This window comes from Pinus tabuliformis, chromosome 1_1 (genome assembly GCF_031772625.1).
Source record: "Pinus tabuliformis cultivar Carrire ecotype Pingquan chromosome 1_1, CPIR1, whole genome shotgun sequence".
Taxonomy (NCBI): domain Eukaryota; kingdom Viridiplantae; phylum Streptophyta; class Pinopsida; order Pinales; family Pinaceae; genus Pinus; species Pinus tabuliformis.
The window spans coordinates 137438361-137458288 of record NC_142297.1 but is presented as its reverse complement, the minus strand read 5'-3'; positions in this window follow the sequence as shown (position 1 = coordinate 137458288).

The following is a 19928-nucleotide window of genomic DNA, read 5'->3' as shown; positions in this document are numbered from 1 at the left end:
TGATATTTTGTCTTTTGGAGCTTCTCTAACCATTTGAAATCTTGTAGAATATGAATAATCAAAATAAGTTTGCTTCTGATCACTAAATAAATTTTCTATTTGTAATTACTAAATTACTGGTCATTTTGTTGACATATTTCCATCTATTGAGATACATGGGTGTCATCCGATGTAATTTCTAGCTATATAACAAAAATAGTTTAGATACTAAATGTATCCAAGTCAATATTACAACACAACCAAAAGTCACTGAATTTTTTCCATCGCATTTCCTTGCTAGGGATGACACCAACAACATCATCAAACTTTAAAGTAATAAATCCAAAGCTAGAGTTACTAATAGCCATAACTAAGCCATTCCAACTTTCTGGCAATGAACATAGAAACAACAGAGCCCTAACTTCATCATCAAAATTTACCCCTAGAAAACTTGACTCATTGGTAACCGTGTTAAATTCATTTAAATGATCAACAATATATGCAGCTTCTCACATATTCATATCAAAAACACACTTCATAGGAAATATCTTATTTGATGCTAACAATGTTTCATATAGTTTGGCCAATGCCATCATTAAATGTTCTGTTGTTGTTTCGTTTGAAATGTCAAATGCCATCGAAAGTGCTAGACACAACCATATTGCTTCTAGTGCATTTCTATTGAGAATCTCCCATTCTGGATTCATCATACTCATTGAATTCTTTTCTTTTCCGCTCAATGGTAGATAAAGATCTTTCTGATACAAATAATCCTCCATTTGTGTCTTGCATAGTTGGTAGTTTTGGCCATTGAATTTCTCAACCCTAAACTTACCATATTTTGCTATTGCTCCCACCATAACTAAGAACCCTTCTTTCTTGCAAGTTTGTCAACCAAATAGACCCTCAGCTCTTATACTGGTTGCTACAAAATTAAATCAGAGAGCACTGGAACACATAAAATATTGTTGAAACAAAAACACAGAAACACATAAAACAAGAGAGACATAGATATACATAGTTCACCAAATTTGAGCTACGTCCATGGAGAAACACTCCATCCTTATTTTTATATTATCAAACAAAATGAAAAGATACAACCTACAACAGATCTATTGTAATTTCCTCTTCTCTCTCACACAGTCTCCTCTCTCTTTGTCGCTAAGAATAATGATACATTGGTCGTAATACAATTCCTTGATATAAACTTAGAGTTGCGTTCTAGGTAAAAAAAAACCTAAATTAACATAATTTCTCATTATTTTTTAATAGTCCACTTAGCACTCATTACATTGGGGGTGAAGAAGTGGGTTTGAAACTAGTGAAATGAATCACATAGCGTCAAAGGGCTTGCACCAAGCAACTAGGACTTCCCAGGAGGTCACCCATCCCAGATCGCCTCTGGATCAATTGCACTTAACTATGGATTTTTCCCCACAGTCAAGCCCACTTAGCTTGCTACCCCATATTGCAAAACCTTAGCAAGTATTGTCGATGCAGGGCTAACCCTGCCAACCCACTTATTTACACTCCCAGATGCATATAAAAAATGCAATTCCCATTTCATGCCAAGTAAATCCACTCACTGGCAATTTCAACTCATGCGGAAGCTTTTTTTTTTTAATGGGCATTCAACAACTCAGGTTTCAATCTCTCTCGTGGAAACTTTATTACTTAACAATGATCATAGAACCATTTAAAATCCCATATGAATGCTTTCATTTAATTTAAAAGGTCTTCACCCCATCCCATGGAATTCGAACCAGCTTCATAAAATTTAATCTAAATGAGCCACAGCTTCCCATTCACATATCAACCATAACATATATCCATATCCCCAAATCAATGTTATGAATATTTAATAAGCTTTGGATTTCAAGACCCAATTCAATGAACCCAGCAATTAACACATAGAAATTCAACTTACCATTTACAAGTGAGGCGATACCACTGGTTTAACGGTTCATATCCTTCTTTACTGCTCAGTGCTTCATTGAAACTTCTGCATTATCGAATTGCTATTCGATTCACGGTTTCACTAACCCAGCAATTATAGCTCTATGGTTATCCAACGTATTCTTAAACATTCACCAGCTTGTAACCTTTGCGTTAATTATCATTCCGGCAAAATAGAAAATACTTACTCTGCATTAAGACTTAACCCATTCGATTGGGTTAAACCACTTGCACCGTTTCAAGAGCCGAACATTCATCTGTAATTGAAATGATTTTGATAATAAAATCGACTTCAATTGATTTTTTTAGGTCGGGGAGCGCAAGGCGATGGAGCGCAGGGGTATCGATGACGATGGATATGGCTAGCTAGGGTTCGACATTTTTTGCAGGTTTCTGAGCCTGCGAGATATCCCTGACCCGCTACCACTGGACGCATCTGCCCTTACTTTTGGCGGACGATCTCGTCCTGTAACTACAGTCCCCTGACACCTGCTCTCTGATCTACTGTCACTCTGGAACCTGCTGTTCTCATGGGAGATTATGAAGCTGTCGATTACACTGCCGACCCTCTGGAAGGTGTACCTATCTGGCGTACCCCAACTGCTTCACGAGGTATGTATAACCAGGCTTCTTTTTCTATTGGGGATCCGTCGCTCTCTTGTCCGGTGACTCATCCGATCCTTACACCTTCCTGGCATGACCTCTCTTCTCCGGCGACCCTCGGATCTACGGTGGATTGCGCTCCCCCTTTCCTCCCCCCCCTCCTTCCTTCTCTGCTTCAGTTCCGGGTCTCGCTCATACTGTACCGCCTCCCATCACTTTCTCCGTTTCACTGTCTTCAGATCCCCTCCATGGAGGTCACCCTAGTCATCCTTCTCCCTCTGATCCGATTAGCACTTCCGGCGGCTTCGCTATCCCCACATCCTCCTCTGTCCCTCCTCCTGTCTCAGGAGCCTCCCCGCCACCGCATCGAGCGCGGAGTTCACCTCTGGATCCAAAACCAAAAAGGAATACCAGATGTTTTAAGTCCAAAGCAGAGGATGTCTTTCTCAGACTTGAGGAGGATGTCCAGTGGGGTGAGATAATGGATCATTCTGACAAAGTCTTGGTGGGCCGAATCAGGGGTCGGAAATACTCGGTTTCTCGATTGAAGGCCTGGATATCTGATATTTGGGGACACCATCTGAGGGATCCCCCCTTAGTACAGATATTAGCTAGAGGATGGTTTGCAATAAAATTTGTTCTTGCCGAACACACAGACTGGGTCTTATCTGCTCATTGGCATTTTCAACATGCCCCAGTTCTCCTTAAACGTTGGACTCCCATGTTTGACCCCGAATCTGAGCTGATCGGCACTGGGCCTATATGGATTCGGCTCCCAGGCCTCCCTATACAGTATTGGTCTGAAGACATCTTCAGAAGAATTGGGAATGCTTTGGGCTCTTTCTTGGATTATGATCGATCCTTCCTCCATTCAGGTGTGATGACTTATGCTCGTCTACTCATCAATCTGGACACCAGGGGTGGCCTTCAAGAACACATTACTATTCACTGGTGGGACTTGGCGCGTAAACAGATTATCGATTACGAAGGGATCCCGTATAGATGTCGCCGATGTCACCAAGTTGGACATCTATACCGGGATTGCCCTCTCCTTCACAAGGGTAAGCAGAGACCACAGGATGAGGCTACTGAACTTCCCCCTCACTTCCCTGATCTGCAAGAATCGGAGGTGCCTTCATCGGAGCATAACCAGGCTACTGATGTTACACATGACCCTCCGGGCTGCGCTATTGATCCCACTTCTTGTACATTGTCTGACCAAGCGCAAGAGTTTCCTCATCAGATGGGTGATAGTTCATCGATCCCTCATACCTCCTCCCCTCCGGTACATCCATCTCCCACTGTTGATACTGCTCCGCACCTGAACCCTTGCCCTTCTGGATCTGAACCTCTTTCGGGGATTCCCCCTCCCTCCCTCTTTTGCTCCATTCCGCCTCCGGCTCCCGCTTTTCCCCCATGTTCGCCCTCCTTGATCACTCCATCCATATCCGCCTCCCTTGCTCCATCCCCCCAAATTCCCCTCGATATGCCCTCAGATCCAGATCTAAAGACAGAGGTGGCGATGCTTTCGGCCTTGACATTATATCAGCTCCTATTAAGCAAACTCGTGGTCGACCATCGCGTATTTCTAAAGCCAGACACACTGCCGACGCTGAAGTTGCCATTGGGCGACAACAAACCATCCCCTGGGCCCTTAGAGCAAAGCATGGCCCTGCCCCTCTTCCCTCATGAAGGTACTCTCTTTCAACTGCAGGGGGTTTGCTAGTTCCCCCAAAAAATTAGCTCTCAGGAGATTGCTCTCCATATCTCAACCAGATATCATACTACTACAAGAGACCCTCTGTCCTGCAGACACTCTCATCCAGTCCTTCAAATCTTGGATGCCATACTGGACATTTCATGCTATTGACGCATCAGGGAGATCGGGCGGATTAGCTATTGGGATCCTCAACAAAGCTATCAAGATCCATAACATTTGGGGCGGTAGGGGCTTCATAGGCCTGGACATCTATGTTCTCTCCATGGAAATGAACCTGCGTATTGTCAACGTTTATGGTCCATGTACTAGCAGGGCTCCCTTCTGGAGTGCGCTACTTGAATCTGACCTATTGAAGGAGGACAATATTATGCTTGGTGGCGACTTAAACTTCACATTGGGTCAGTGTGAGTCATGGGGTCACTCTGCCCTGACAGACCCTTTCTCGGACACCATATCCAACCTGTTGGAGGAGCATCACTGGGTAGACATACCCTCTGCCAGACTACAGCACACCTGGACGAATAACAGAAGTGGAAATCAGAGCTTGGCTAGAAGATTAGACAGGTTCCTGCTTAAAGAAACCCTCTATAACCATCTCCCTCGCACTAGGCAGTGGGTCGGCTCCGGCGGCATCTCCGATCATCGCCCTATCTTCCTGGAGACAGCTGACTTCTATGACAAGATCAAGAGCCCTTTTAAATTCAATTCTACTTGGTTAAAGGATCCCTCCTATATTCACTTGGTCACCGAATATTGGCAGAACAATCCAATTCGAGAACATGAGGAACTCTCGGCCGGATTTGTGAGGAAACTAGCTGAATTAAAGCGCTTATCCAAGCATTGGGCACACCAGAAGCGGGTCCGGGACGATCACACTTTAAAAGAAGCTGAAAAAGCCATTGCAGCATATGAGACCTCTTCTGACGGCATCTACACTACCGCAGGAAGCAAAGAACAGTTCAACTCCCTCATTACCGAGCGCACACAGATTCTGAAATTCAGAGAGGAAAGCTGGCGGCTACGCAGCAGGGCCATTTGGCTTAACGAGGGAGATGCTAACACTACTTTCTATCACAAGTTCGCCAACGGTCGAAAAGCTATCAATTCTATTTGGGAGCTAAGGGATGAACAAAATCAGTCAATTACATCTCAGAGGAACCTGGCCTGTTTAGCGATCGATCACTTCAAAGGCATTTATAATGCCCCCAGAGTGGCAAACATCCTGGAGATTATGAGAGTGGCAGAGCATTTTCCCAGATTCGTCCTTCAAGATGATACAGAGGATCTCACTAAGGCAGTCACCATGGAGGAGCTAGAATCCACCATTAAGTGGTTCAAGAAGGATAGAAGCCCCGGTCCTGATGGCTGGACCATCGAATTCTACATTGCATTCCTTGATCTGCTGGGCAATGATCTCCTCAATATTATTGAGCAAAGCAGAAGAACTGGCAGGATTTCATCCGCTATTAAATCCACCTTCATCGCTCTCATCCCGAAAGCCAATCTCCCTTCATCCTACAACGACTTCCGCCCCATCTCCCTCTGCAACTGCCTATACAAAATCATCGCTAAAATCATCGCCAATCGTCTTAAACCCATTTTATCTCGCCACATATCCCCTGAACAATTTGCTTTCCTCCATCATCGGCAGATTCATGAGGCCATCGCCACCGCACAAGAGCTCCTACATACTCTCCATACTAAAAAACAAAAGGGCCTGATTTTAAAGGTTGACCTGTCAAAAGCATTCGATAGAGCCAACTGGCTCTACATCAGGCTTCTCCTGACTCATCTCGGCTTTCCCTATAGCTACACTAAATGGATAATGGGCTGCATCTCTGATGTGCCCTACAACATACTTCTTAATGGTGAAGCCACATCCTTCTTTACCTCTGAACGAGGGCTCAGGCAAGGATGCCCATTATCACCGCTTCTATTCCTCCTCATCATGGAAGGTTTGAGTCGGCTTATCATATCTACCCGAGACAGGAATCAAATCAATGTCATCAACATCTCAGAGTATTTTCATCTTACGCACCTCTTGTTTGTTGATGACATACTCATCTTTCTTAATGGTTGCACAGGTGACACCACTACTCTCCAGAACATTTTTGCTCTCTTTCAACAGGCCACAGGCATGCAGATCAATGAGAACAAATCCACAATCACGGTTGTAGGCTGCTCACAACATGAATATACCTTTGCTCTTCAGCGCTTCCCCTTCATCTCTTTATCATTAACTGAAGGCATCAAATACCTGGGGTACAGATTAAAACCTGTTGGCTATCGGATTGCAGATTGGTCGTGGTTAATAGCAAAGGTGGAGAAAAGATTGCAGGTTTGGTATCACCGATATCTTTCCAGAGCCGGTAGATTGACTCTTATCAAAGCAGTCATTGAGGCCACTCCAGTATACTGGATGACCTTGGCATGGATACCTCGGGGCATCCTGAACAGATTACAAACCATATGTGCTAAATTTTTATGGAATGGGCATCATACAGGGAAGCATTTTGCCTGGGTGAATTGGGCTACCATAGCAAAACCCAAGCGATGGGGAGGCTGGGGCATTAAAAACCTCGACTACTTTGCCAAGGCGTTGGCTGCCAAACTTGGGTGGTGCCTCTTGACCACGGATAGCCTATGGGCTCGAGTCGCACAGGCAAAATACATCAAACCAATGCACCTTATGGACTGGTTACGCCTACAACACAACCCGGGCAGAAATACTTCAAATATCTGGAAAGCAGTCCTCCAATCGTTGCCGCTGTTGAGGGAAGGAATCACCTGGCGCATCAAAGAGGGTAACAGTGTTAGGATTGGAGTGGATCCGTGGGTCGGGTGCGGTAATTCGCACAGGTTACCAGATGAGTTAATAGCGCACCTCCATGCCAAAGGCATCTCACATATCAGGCAAATCGGGGACAGGGCGAACACCACCTTCCTGCATCAAGCGTGGGCATCTCCCCGTACCTTAGAATTACCTGAACAATGGCATCTAGTATGGCGGGATTATACCGATGCTCTGTCGCAGGCCCACATTCGACTTACCGAAGGCCACGACGAATTAATCTGGGCAATCGCACCCCATGGCACCTATTCGCCCAGGCTGGGATATATTACTCTTATGGAGCCATATAAGCCCACGGTTATTCTCCCTGTCTGGAAAGAGCTCTGGAAATTGGACGCTGCCCCCCGAACTCGCCTCCTTATGTGGAACATCCTTCTGATAAAATTCCAACTGGTACCAACCTCATGAAGCGTGCATTCCACGGCCCGTTCAGATGTCACTTGTGCCGTTCAGGTGAGGAAAGCACAGCACATTTGTTCCTCTTTTGTCAGGTCACATTAGCATTTTGGCAAAGCATCGTTACACATTATCCATCCCTCAAGGCCTGGCAGGGACAGAATCTCATGGATACATGGAGCGATTGGTGTCGATCCCACACAGGCAAATCCGTCAACATGCCCTTACTTGTTTGCTGGGCAATATGGATTGCCCGAAACCAGGTTATTTTTCAAAACAGGGAGCCACAGTGGCCTGTCATACTGAGACACACTATAGCAGATTTTGATTTACTTCCCACAGCTGTACCAAAAAATACCACGCGCACCTTTAGACAAATCAACCTGGATAAATCGATGCCCTGGGCTTTTTTCGACGGCTCTGCACAAGAAATAGGCTGTGGTGGAGGAGCGCTCCTTTATCTCAGCGATACCCATTTCTATAAAATTCAGATAAATCTGGGTCGTGGTACCAACAATTTTGCTGAATTATGTACAGCAAAGCATATCATCCACTTTGCCATACAGAAACATTGCAGCCATCTTCAGTTATTCGGAGATTCACAAATTGTATGCAATTGGTTGAACGATACAGCACACTGCCATACTTACTCTCTGAGCCACATTCTCCTAGAGACAAAAAGGCTGATAGCATCACTTGAATCCTTCAACTGCAGCCACATATACAGGGAACAGAACACTGAGGCGGACCAGCTTTCCAAAGCAGCAACTCAAATTCAAAGGGACGGCTGGCTAATCCAAGAGGAGATTGATGGATCATCCCATCAATACTACCACAGACCATTTCACGATATTCCATAGATCTGGGCTTGGTCCCTCACATAATCTATGTTTTTTTGTAGTTTACATGATCAGCTGTTATATTTTATGTATAACATTTTTGTAGCTGAACCAGCAACTGCTGGGCTCTCTGCGCAGAGCTGGAATGTGAAAGTTCATTACAGGCATATTACAGCATTAGCTGTTAGGACTCCCTACCAGACGATAACCGTTCCACAATCTCGAATGCAACTGCATCTGTAAAATGTAATTTCTCCATTAATAGAAGTTACGATATTTTCCTCATGGGAAAAAAAAAAATCGACTTCAATTACACCAATCGAACCCGTCTAGCAAATTCTGTTGCACATTTCAGGTTTAACTATTCAATTTAATATCCAACAACATAAGTCTGCATGCTCAGCGTTTAATAAACCAACGAATCTCACATAGATCTGCTCCAGTTGCTGGTTCTTAGCATGAGATTTTCACCATTTCTATAACCAATATAACTCTGCATCAACTCTGACTCAATTCACAACATTGTGACTCTGCATCCATGATACCACCATTTCACTGTGTCTATGTCATACAGTTTTCCCTTAACTTCAACGCCCATCAACATTCCATTTCAGGAAAACGACCAACTATGTTTTCAAATTGAACTCTGTCGCATTCGATTTCACAATTTCCCTTCGTGGTTTCAAACAAAAATTCCATGACATTAAATGGGTTTCACAACTATAAGACTACGCTCCTTAGCATCATCAATTCTATTTGTTTCTCCATTTAAACTCTTCAGACAAGTTTAAACGTATTCTAAATTAAGGATTGTGGCTCTCATATACAATCCGATATCGATTAACACAATCGATACCATTCCACATCACCGGACACAGATAATAGCAATTGCATTCCCAAAAGGCCAGAATTCTATACATATAGAGTTTCATCGAAATTTTATGAGTCAAATAAAGCTACACAGAGATTAACAATCCAGATTCCTCCATAACACAATAATCTCAGAAAATAAGAAGAATCGAACCTTCCTTCCACACATCGAACACATAAATTCGATTCACAATGCCTTACACAGAATTCTTCCTCTCTTAGAATCGATTCATTCTGAACTCAATAATGGCATAAACTCCAGAAAATTAAATTCTTCATTAATACACAATACTTACAACAACATTCTTCCTCCTTGGCCTGATTTTCAAATCATTGGCCCCTTTTACAATCTGCCCGAAGGCTTCCAAGTAGAAACCCCTGCTCCCTACTCTATTTCTCTACTCACACTCTCTCTCTCTGATTTTCAATGCCTTTTAGGCTTGATAATTTATACAATTTAGAATGATCTAATCTAAGTTCAATCCCTTCAACTTCTCAACAAAAATCCTAAAATCACTCTTGAATCCCTAAGGATCCTCTTTCACCCATAATTAATGAAACTAATTTCTAAATTAATACTTAGAAAAATCTCTCATCCCTTTACATTCTCAACTGATCAAATTCTCTCATATTCTCAATTATTTACAATATTTAATTAAAAATACTTAAAACCCACTTAAATCATTCATAAAAATCTAGCTCCTCTAAAAACTTAAAAACCCCTAAGTTTTAATAAAATACAAAGTATTTTCTCTTTGCCTAATGCTCCTGCATTAGGCTACCGAGGTTGAAAATGATCGTGATCTCCTGATCATGTGTTTCAAGTCTTTGTTTTAAGTCTTTGTCCTTGTCTTCCTGGATCCCACTCTTTGTTCTGCAAGTCATCATCTGCTATTGCTTGCTGCTTTTCTCCAGGTTTCCATATTTTGTTCTGCATCCTGCCTCCAGCTATACTTTCATACTCTGCTTTTGTCTTTCCCTTGCTGAAATTCTTCTACTTTCTTGTTGTTTTCTGTTGCCTCTAAGACACCTTCATCATCAGTCTTCTGATGCTTTCAATCTCTATGTCCAACTTACTACTGCTGTCCCCAATTTCTGTCAATTCAGCTGTTGTAGTTGCTTTTGTTGTGACTGTTGTTACTACTCTTCTTGTTGCCAACATTGATGTTGCTACTGTCAATGTTGCCTCAATTGTCATCTCCCTGATTGTTGATAACATTGGTTTTACTCCTGCAGATGTCACCCCACATGTTGCTACCTCCCAAACTTCTTGTCCCTCTGCAACATTCTTTTGCTCATCACCTACAAATTTATATTCAGAAAATAAATTATCATTTAATTCTCTTCCTGCAGTAACATATCCATTTATCTCTGTTTGTATACTAGTAAGCAAAATCAATTTTAACAAACTAGTATTTGCTCCTTTCTCAACTTTAGGAAAATTTATTCTAGTGTCCACAAATTCTTCCTCAGGTTCAAATGTCTCCAGCAAACATTTCAACCATTTCTTCTCAACCATTTCATCAACATGCTGCAAATTAGTTCCAACATAACCTTCATCTTCCCCTTCGACAATCTTCAGTAATTTTCCATCATCATCTTGATTGATTCTGGCAATCAAATCAAGTTCTTCAAACAATGTAGCCTCATCCTCTATCACTGTAGCAGTTCCAAAATTTTGCCCCATAGTTCTCTCTTGGCTATTCAAACAAGCCAAATCTTTCTTGTCACCCATGGAAACAAGCCTCTGCATATGAGACATGACTATCTCATTTCCTTTCTGCAACACTTCTTCTTCCCTCAAAACAAGTCCAAGCGATGGACTGTCTTCTGCATCACCTGTATACATAATCAAATTGTCAGTGTCAAAATCACAGGACCCAATGATCTCACTTGTTGATTCAGTCACCAAGTTTTCTCTCTGTAGTTCCAAGCCTTCTTCAGGACTTAGAAAATCTTCACTCGCTTTCTCCTCGGATTTCTTTGGTGATACTTTAGTATGTTGCTCTGAGTTCCTTTCCAACTCCTTTGTCAGCACATCAGTATGCTGATTTGCATTCACCATGAGACTATCAACTAGTCTCTCCTTCTTTCCATCCTCTACTTCATGGTTGTCATTCATGAAAACTTTCTTATCTTGCTTCTTCAGTAAATTATCCTGTGTGTAAGTTCTATGCCTCTCAAATTCTCTTCTCTGAAGATCTAGTTTCCTATACAATTCAAAAATTTTAACAGGACTAGAACTTGGAAACTTCACAGAATTTTCTATACCTTCACTGGTTTTTGACCAATCATCAGCTGGTCCTTCTCTCTCAGCACCAATATTCTGATTAGAATTCTTTGTCTTCATTTCCTCCTGAGATCTTGTTATCTCACCATTGATCTGAACAGACTTCAGATTCAATTCTCTCTCCTGCTCTTTAACAAACTTTAAAGCTTGCTCATCTCCCTATACTATACCTGCAAACATACACAACTTATTAGTTTTAAAACCACAAGACTTTTCAGTCTTGACTGTTTCCTCCAGCACTTCCCTTTGAACAGATCTGTGTGTGGAATCTTCAAATTCCATCTCTGGCTCAAGAACTCTAAGTTCCTCCTTCAATAAGGAAATCTCACTTTGTCTCAAATTCATCTGCAATGGTTGCCAAATCACTCTCCTTCCCTTCAGTGGAAAGATCCATCCTCCTTTCTGGTTTTCCTGCTCTTGCAACCATTCCTGTAGTACCTGCAATTGTACCTTTGTTATTGTAATTTCTCTTTCTCTAACTTTATCAGTCATCTTACCTTTGTGGCATTCCTCTAAACCTCTTCTCTGATCCTCCATGATCATCTTCTCTATGAGTTTATCACTCACCATGAGTTGTACTAGCCTCTGCAACAACAAGCTCTCCTGTTGCCACTTACCTCACCAATCCACTTCACTGGACCCGGTCTTTTTGGTAAGTACTGGTTCACTACCTCTGGAACCTCTTGAGCACTCTCCTCTGCTCTCTCTAGGCTATCTCTTCAACTCACCTTCTCTTTAGAACACTGCAATTTTCCTCCCTATCCAGCCTTTAGCTGAATGTCAGGTTCACTGCCATCATCTTCTCTGCAACCATAAACCTTAATCACAAATTTCAAATCAGAAAATTATCTCACCTTTAAGATCCTGCATGATCTTGTCCTCCATTCATTTCTGCAATCCTGTTCATTGCAATTGTGTACCTTTGCATATCATATTTAGAATATGATCTTCCTCTCAGTCTTCATCACACATTTAAATAAAACACACTTCAGTTCTCAACAGAACCTTCCTACACTCATTTAGAAAAACAAACATCTTCAATTTCAACAGAGCCTTCGGCTCTGATACCACATGATGCAGGGCTAACCCTGCCAACCCACTTATTTACACTCCCAGATGCATATAAAAATGCAATTCCCATTTCATGCCAAGTGAATGCACTCCTTGGAAATTTGAACTCATGCAGAAGCTTCTTTTTTTAATGGGAATTCAACAACTCAGGTTTCAATCTCTCTCATGGAAACTTTATTACTTAACAATGATCATAGAACCATTTAAAATCCCATATGAATGCTTTCATTTAATTTAAAAGGTCTTCGCCCCATCCCATGGAATTCGAACCAGCTTCATAAAATTTAATCTAAATGAGCCACAGCTTTCCATTCACATATCAACCATAACAAATATCCATATCCCCAAATCAATGTTATGAATATTTAATAAGCTTTGGATTTCAAGAGCCAATTCAATGAACCCAGCAATTAACACATAGAAATTGAACTTACCATTTACAAGTGAGGTGATACCACTGGTTTAATGGTTCATATCCTTCTTTACTACTCAGTGCTTCATTGAAACTCTTGCATTATCAAATTGCTATTTGATTCACGGTTTCACTAACCCGACAATTATAGCTCTATGGTTATCCAACGTATTCTTAAACATTCACCAGCTCGTAATCTCTGCATTAATTATCATTCTGGCAAAATAGAAAATACTTACTCTGCATTAAGACTTAACCCATTCAATTGGGTTAAACCACTTGCACCGTTTCAAGAGCGAACATTCATCTGTAATTGAAATGATTTTGATAATAAAATTGACTTCAATTACACCAATCGAACCCATCTGGCAAATTCTGTTGCGCAGTTCAGGTTTAACTATTCAATTTAATATCCAGCAACATAACTCTGTATGCTCAACGTTTAATAAACCAACGAATCTCACATAGATCCGCTCCAGTTGCTGGTTCTTAGCATGATATTTTCTCCATTTCTATAACCAATATAACTCTGCATCAACTCTAACTCAATTCACAACATCGTGACTCTGCATCCATGATACCACCATTTCACTGTGTCTATGTCATACAGTTTGCCCTTAACTTCAACGCCCATCAACATTCCATTTCAGGAAAACAACCAACTGTGATTTCAAATTGAACTGTGCCGCATTCGATTTCACAATTGCCCTTCATGGTTTCAAACAGAAATTCCACGGCATTATATGGGTTTCACAACTATAATACTGCGCTCCTTAGCATCATCAATTCTATTCGTTTCTCCATTTAAACTCTTCAGACAAGTTTAAACGTATTCTAAATTAAGGATTGTGGCTCTCATATACAATCCGATATCGATTAACACAATCGATACCATTCCACATCACCAGACACAGATAATAGCAATTGCATTCCCAAAAGGCCAGAATTCTATACATATAGAGTTTCATCGAAATTTTATGAGTCAAATAAAGCTACACAGAGATTAAAAATCCAGATTCCTCCATAACACAATAATCTCAGAAAATAAGAAGAATCGAACCTTCCTTCCACACATCGAACACATAAATTCGATTCACAATGCCTTACACAGAATTCTTCCTCTCTTAGAATCGGTTCATTCTAAACTCAATAATGGCATAAACTCCAGAAAATTCTACACAATCAATTCTACATGAACTCAATAATGGCATAAACTCCATAAACTTAAATTCTTCATTAATAGACAATACTTACAACAACATTCTTCCTCCTTGGCCTGATTTTCAAATCATTGGCCCCTTTTACAATCTGCACGAAGGCTTCCAAGTAGAAACCCTTGCTCCCTACTCTATTTCTCTACTCACACTCTCTCTCTGATTTTCAATGCCTTTTAGGCTTGATAATTTATACAATTTAGAATGATCTAATCTAAGTTCAATCCCTTCAACTTCTCAACAAAAATCCTAAAATCACTCTTGAATCCCTGAGGATCCTCTTTCACCCATAATTAATGAAACTAATTTCTAAATTAATACTTAGAAGAATCTCTCATCTCTTTACATTCTCAATTGATCAAATTCTCTCGTCTTCTCAATTATTTACAATATTTAATTAAAAATACTTAAAACCCACTTAAATCATTCATAAAAATCTAGCTCCTCTAAAAAATTAAAAATCCCTAAGTTTTAATAAAATAGAAAGTATTTTCTCTTTGCCTAATGCTCCTGGATCAATTGTTCCTCATGAACCATTCAAGTAGAGTTCCCTTCACTCTTTTTGAATTAAGTATTGGGGGTTTTCGTTGTGCATTATATTAGATATCATTTTGGGATTCAACTGCGCTAAGTAAGTCATTCATCTATGACCATTTCCATGAGAGGAAGTCATAACTAACTAATTTCTCATGATTTTTGAATAGTCCAATTAGCGCTCATTGCACTGGGTGATGCTCACATGGGTGAAGAAGTGGAACTGAAACTAGTGAAATGAATCACATAGGATCAATCATCACTTCTGGGGCTTGCAACCGGTAACCAGGATTTCTCGGGAGGTCACCGATCCCAGATCGCCTCTGGCTAAAGCACGCTTAACTATGGAGTTTTCCCCACAATCAAGCCCACTTAGCTTGCTACCCCATTTGCAAAACCTTAGCAAGTATTATGCCTCATGAACCATTCAAGTAGAGCTCCCTTCGCTCTTTTTTAATTAAGTATTAAGGGTTTTAGTGGTGCATTATATTAGATATCATTTTGGAAATCAACTGCGTTAAGTAAGTCATTCATCTATGACAATTTCAATGAGAGGTAGTCGTAACTGAATAAGTTCTCATGATTTTTGAATAGTCCACTTAGCACTCATTAGATCTGACTAATTTCTCATGATTTTTCAATAGACCACTTAGCACTCATTGCATTGGGTGATGCTCACAGGGGTGAAGAAGTAGGATTCGAACAAGTGAAATGAATCAAATTGCATCAATCATCACCTCTAGGGCTTTCACCCGGTAACGAGGACTTCGCGAGAGGTCACCCACCCTAGATCGCCTCTGACTCAAGCGAGGTTAACTATGGAGTTTTCACCATAATCAAGCCCACTTAGCTTGCTACCCCATTTGCAAAACCTTAGCAAGTATTGTGTCTTATGAACCATTCAAGTAGAGTTCCCTTTAGTCTTTTTGAATTAAGTATTAGGGGTTTTCGCAGTGCATTATATTAGATATCATTTTGGGATTCAACTGCATTAAGTAAGTCATTCATCAATGACCATTTCCATGAGAGGTAGTCGTAAATAACTAATTTCTCATTATTTTTGAATAGTCCACTTAACACTCATTGCATCAGGTGATGCTCACAGGGGTGAAGAAGTGGGATTGAAACTAGTGAAATGAACCACATAGCGTCAATCATCACTTCCGGGGCTTGCACCTGGTAACTAGGACTTCCCGGGAGGTCACCCATCCCAGATCGCCTCTGGCTCAAGCACGCTTAACTGTGGATTTTTCCCCACAATCAAGCCCAGTTAGCTTGCTACCCCATTTGAAAAACCTTAGCAAGTATTGCGCCTCATGAACCATTGAAGTAGAGTTCCCTTCACTCTTTTAGAACTAAGTATTGGGGGTTTTCATTGTCCATTATAATAGATATCATTTTGGGATTCAACTACATTAAGTAACTCATTCATCTACGACCATTTCCATGAGAGATAGTCGTAACTGACTAATTTCTCATGATTTTTGAATAGTCCACTTAGCACTCATTACACCAGGTGATGCTCAGATGGGTGAAGAAGTGGGATTGAAACTAGTGAAATGAATCACATAGCATCAATCATCACTTCCGGGGCTTGCACCCGGTAACCAGGATATCCCAGCAAGTCACCCATCCCAAGTCGCCTCTAGTTAAAAGCGCATAACTATGGAGATTTCCCCACAATCAAGCTCACTTAGCTTGTTACCCCATTTGCAAAACCTTAGCAAGTATTGTGCCTCATGAACCATTCAAGTAGAGTTCCCTTCACTCTTTTTGAATTAAGTATCGAGGGTTTTCGCAATGCATTATATTAGATATCATTTTGGGAATCAACTGCGTTAAGTAAGTTGTTCATCTATGACCATTTCCATGAGAGGTAATCGTAACTGACTAATTTCTCATGAGTTTTGAATAGTCCACTTAGCACTCATTGCATCAGGTGATGCTTACAAGGGTGAAGAAGTGGGACTGAAACTAGATAAATGAATCACATAGCGTCAATCATCACTTTCGGGGCTTGCGCCCGTAATCAGGACTTCCCAGTAAGTCACCCATCCGGATTGCCTCTAGTTGAAGCGCACTTAACTGTGGAGTTTTCCCCACAATCAAGCCCACATAGCTTTCTACCCCATTTGCAAAACCTTAGCAAGTATTGTGCCTGATGAACCATTCAAGTAGGATATATTTTTTATGAGTGGAATATGAAATTCAATAAATTAATATAAGCTTATTATTTATGTGGTAGATATATGTTGATAGACATCATTTTCATATGTTAATTGGCTTATGAAATGTGTAAAATATAGTCAATTAGTTTATGTCAACAACATTTACTAATGTTGTCGCCTTAGTAGACGATTGATGTGCATGGGGTAGATTCTTAGACTAAGATTGGCTGTGATTCATGTTGGTTGAGTTTGGTTTCCAAAGGTTGACCATGATTGACAATGGTTAAAGAGGATAACCCAGAGTTGTTGATGGTTGACCATGGTTGACAATGGTTAATCAAGGTAGCCAAGAGTTGTTGATGGTTGACCATGTTGAAGAGCCTTGATAAGGTTGACCATAGCTAATAAGTTGAATGAGGTTTAAGAGACTTGGTTAAGGTTGACCAAAGTTGACCATGGTCAATGATTAATGAAACAAGGTATTCATGTTACAATAACCTAATAATGTCACAATAATGTTGATGATTGTTACATTCACATTAAGTGTTGACCAAGGTTAGCCATGGTTATCAATGTTTAACTATAGATGAAGTTAATGTACTTGTCAACCTAATAATCCCCTTTATAAATGTGATTGTTACCCTAGTAAATCGAAGTGAACCAACTAAATTTACTAAACCTAATAAAATTGTACTATATAAAGATTATATAATTGTGTTATATATTATATTTACGCAAAAAGCTACACTATGGTAAGTAGATAGACCATGTATTTAATTGAGAGAATCTCTCTACCAAACTTAAAACTAAAATCTAATAAATAATCTCTTAATTAAACATCTTTATAATCGCTTTCAATCCACTCAAGTGGTTGAGTCGTTAGTGAACCACACTGCCAGAACCAACTCGCCGCAGGACAGCCACTATGAAATTTAGGGCGAATAAGAGAGTCAGTGTCTTATACAAAAGTCAACGGCACTCCTGGCATAACTACTAAACGCGTAGTTTTTCTTCAATTGTATAATCCTCAGGGCATCTGCTCGTTTGCAAGGGTTTCAGCTAGTGTGAGTGGTGAACTTAATGTTGATGACCGTTGCAATTGAAAATTAAAATAAAGTAATCGTTACATCCCACCAAAAATAAGATTGTCAAAGAAAAGGAATAAATCTGTAAAAGAAAGTCGAGCAATTAAAGTAGACTCCAAGATCACACCCAACATTCGGAATAATAGGCCAACCTTAATGGTTCAGAATGGTTTGATTAATAATGGGAAAAGGTGTGGTTAGGAACAATTTAATTAGGGAGCGATTAACGAGAAACAAATAGAGTCCAAACTTACTTTGAATTTTCATATTTTTTTCTAAGTATTTGAATTTGATTTATTTTCCAGTGTTATCATTGTTTTGATACAAAATCCGGCGGCTACATAAGTACTAAACTTGTAGTTTTCCTTGAACCGCAGGCGTATTTTCTCGCCACCAACGGTTCGAGCTGCTGGAAGTGGTGAAGGAACCTAATCTTTATGACCGTTGTATTTAAAAACTACAATAATCATTACATGGGGCCAAAATTAAAGTAAATAAAAAAACGAATAAATCCTTAAAAGAAAGTTGAGAAATTAAAGGCGACTTCACGATCACACCTTGCTTTCGAAATAATAGGCGAACCTTAACGATTCAGAATAGTTTGATTAATAATGAGTAAACGTGTGGTTACGACCAGTTTAATTAGGAAGCGATTGAAAAAAAAAAAAAAAATTCTAACTTATATGGAATTTTGAGATTTTCATGTGTTTGAATTTGATTTATTTTTCGTATATTTGAAATGGTTTAAAACAATAAAACAATTATAACTTTAAAAATTAACTGTAAATGAATTCTATTTCCAAAACATTCTACTGAAAACAAGACATTAAAATGATAGAAAAGCCCGATGGGCCACGGCATCTACCGTTTAATGAGATGCCTACCACCTGTCTCCTATGTTTAACCCTGAATCTAACTCGTCCCTTTCAAAACACTAGTAATTCGAGCATATTCTAAACCGGCAGATGTTTAAGGCTAAGGTTAATAGCCGAGTGTCGCTAGTTCAATCCAACCCTGGGTAAGATTGAGGCAAGGTGGAAGTAAAGAGTTCGCCCTCTGCAATCTCCAATTGCGGCTCTTCCTTAAGTTTCAGATGCGAGTAGCGTACATATATATCTTTCTGTTGTTGCTTCTACTAATCTGTTTTCTTCCATTGTCCATCTCCGAGGTTTTTTTTCAGGTTCATGGTACATGGACATCCATAAGATATAGTCATTCTACAGACACCCACCAGCGCGCATATTTCGGCTGGTACAACCTCCAGCGAGTCCACGCCATCTTTCCAACAGCGCGCTCAAACAAACTCCACGCACGCTAGTTACAAAAGGGCCAGGAAAGATTCTCTTCCACAGATAATAGAAGTGGGTTTTGTCCCATTGCGTTTTACCAAAGCTGTTAGTCAAATCTAATCTTTAAAAGAAACATCAATGCGTGCAAGTATTATGCTTCAAAGTTTCTTGAACTCCCCTATACTCTATGATGGCTCGTGTCAATTAAGGGTAAGGTTAATAGCCAAGGTTCGCCACTTCAATACAACCGTGGGTAGGATAGGAGGCGATGTGAGCGACCTTTCATCCTCACTCGAGTTATCTATTTTCTTCCATCGTCCATCTGCCAGGTTGAGCACCACACGCCCGGCCGCAAATCTTTAATGCTCTTTGCATGACTGAAGATGACTTTTTCATATTTTGAAGCATGATAAAATTATAATTTATCATAATCGGTAATATAATAAAGTAGGTTAGAATTTTTTTAAATTTTCAATAATATAACCATTTTAGAGATATTTTATATTATATTACTTTTAAATGCATATTTTATATTATACTAATTTTATTGTACTTAAAATGAGATGTTATTTAAATATTAAGATTTTGAGTAAATTTTTAATAATGGTATAATATAATAGGGAGATACTAAATTCTATAATAGTTTGTTAT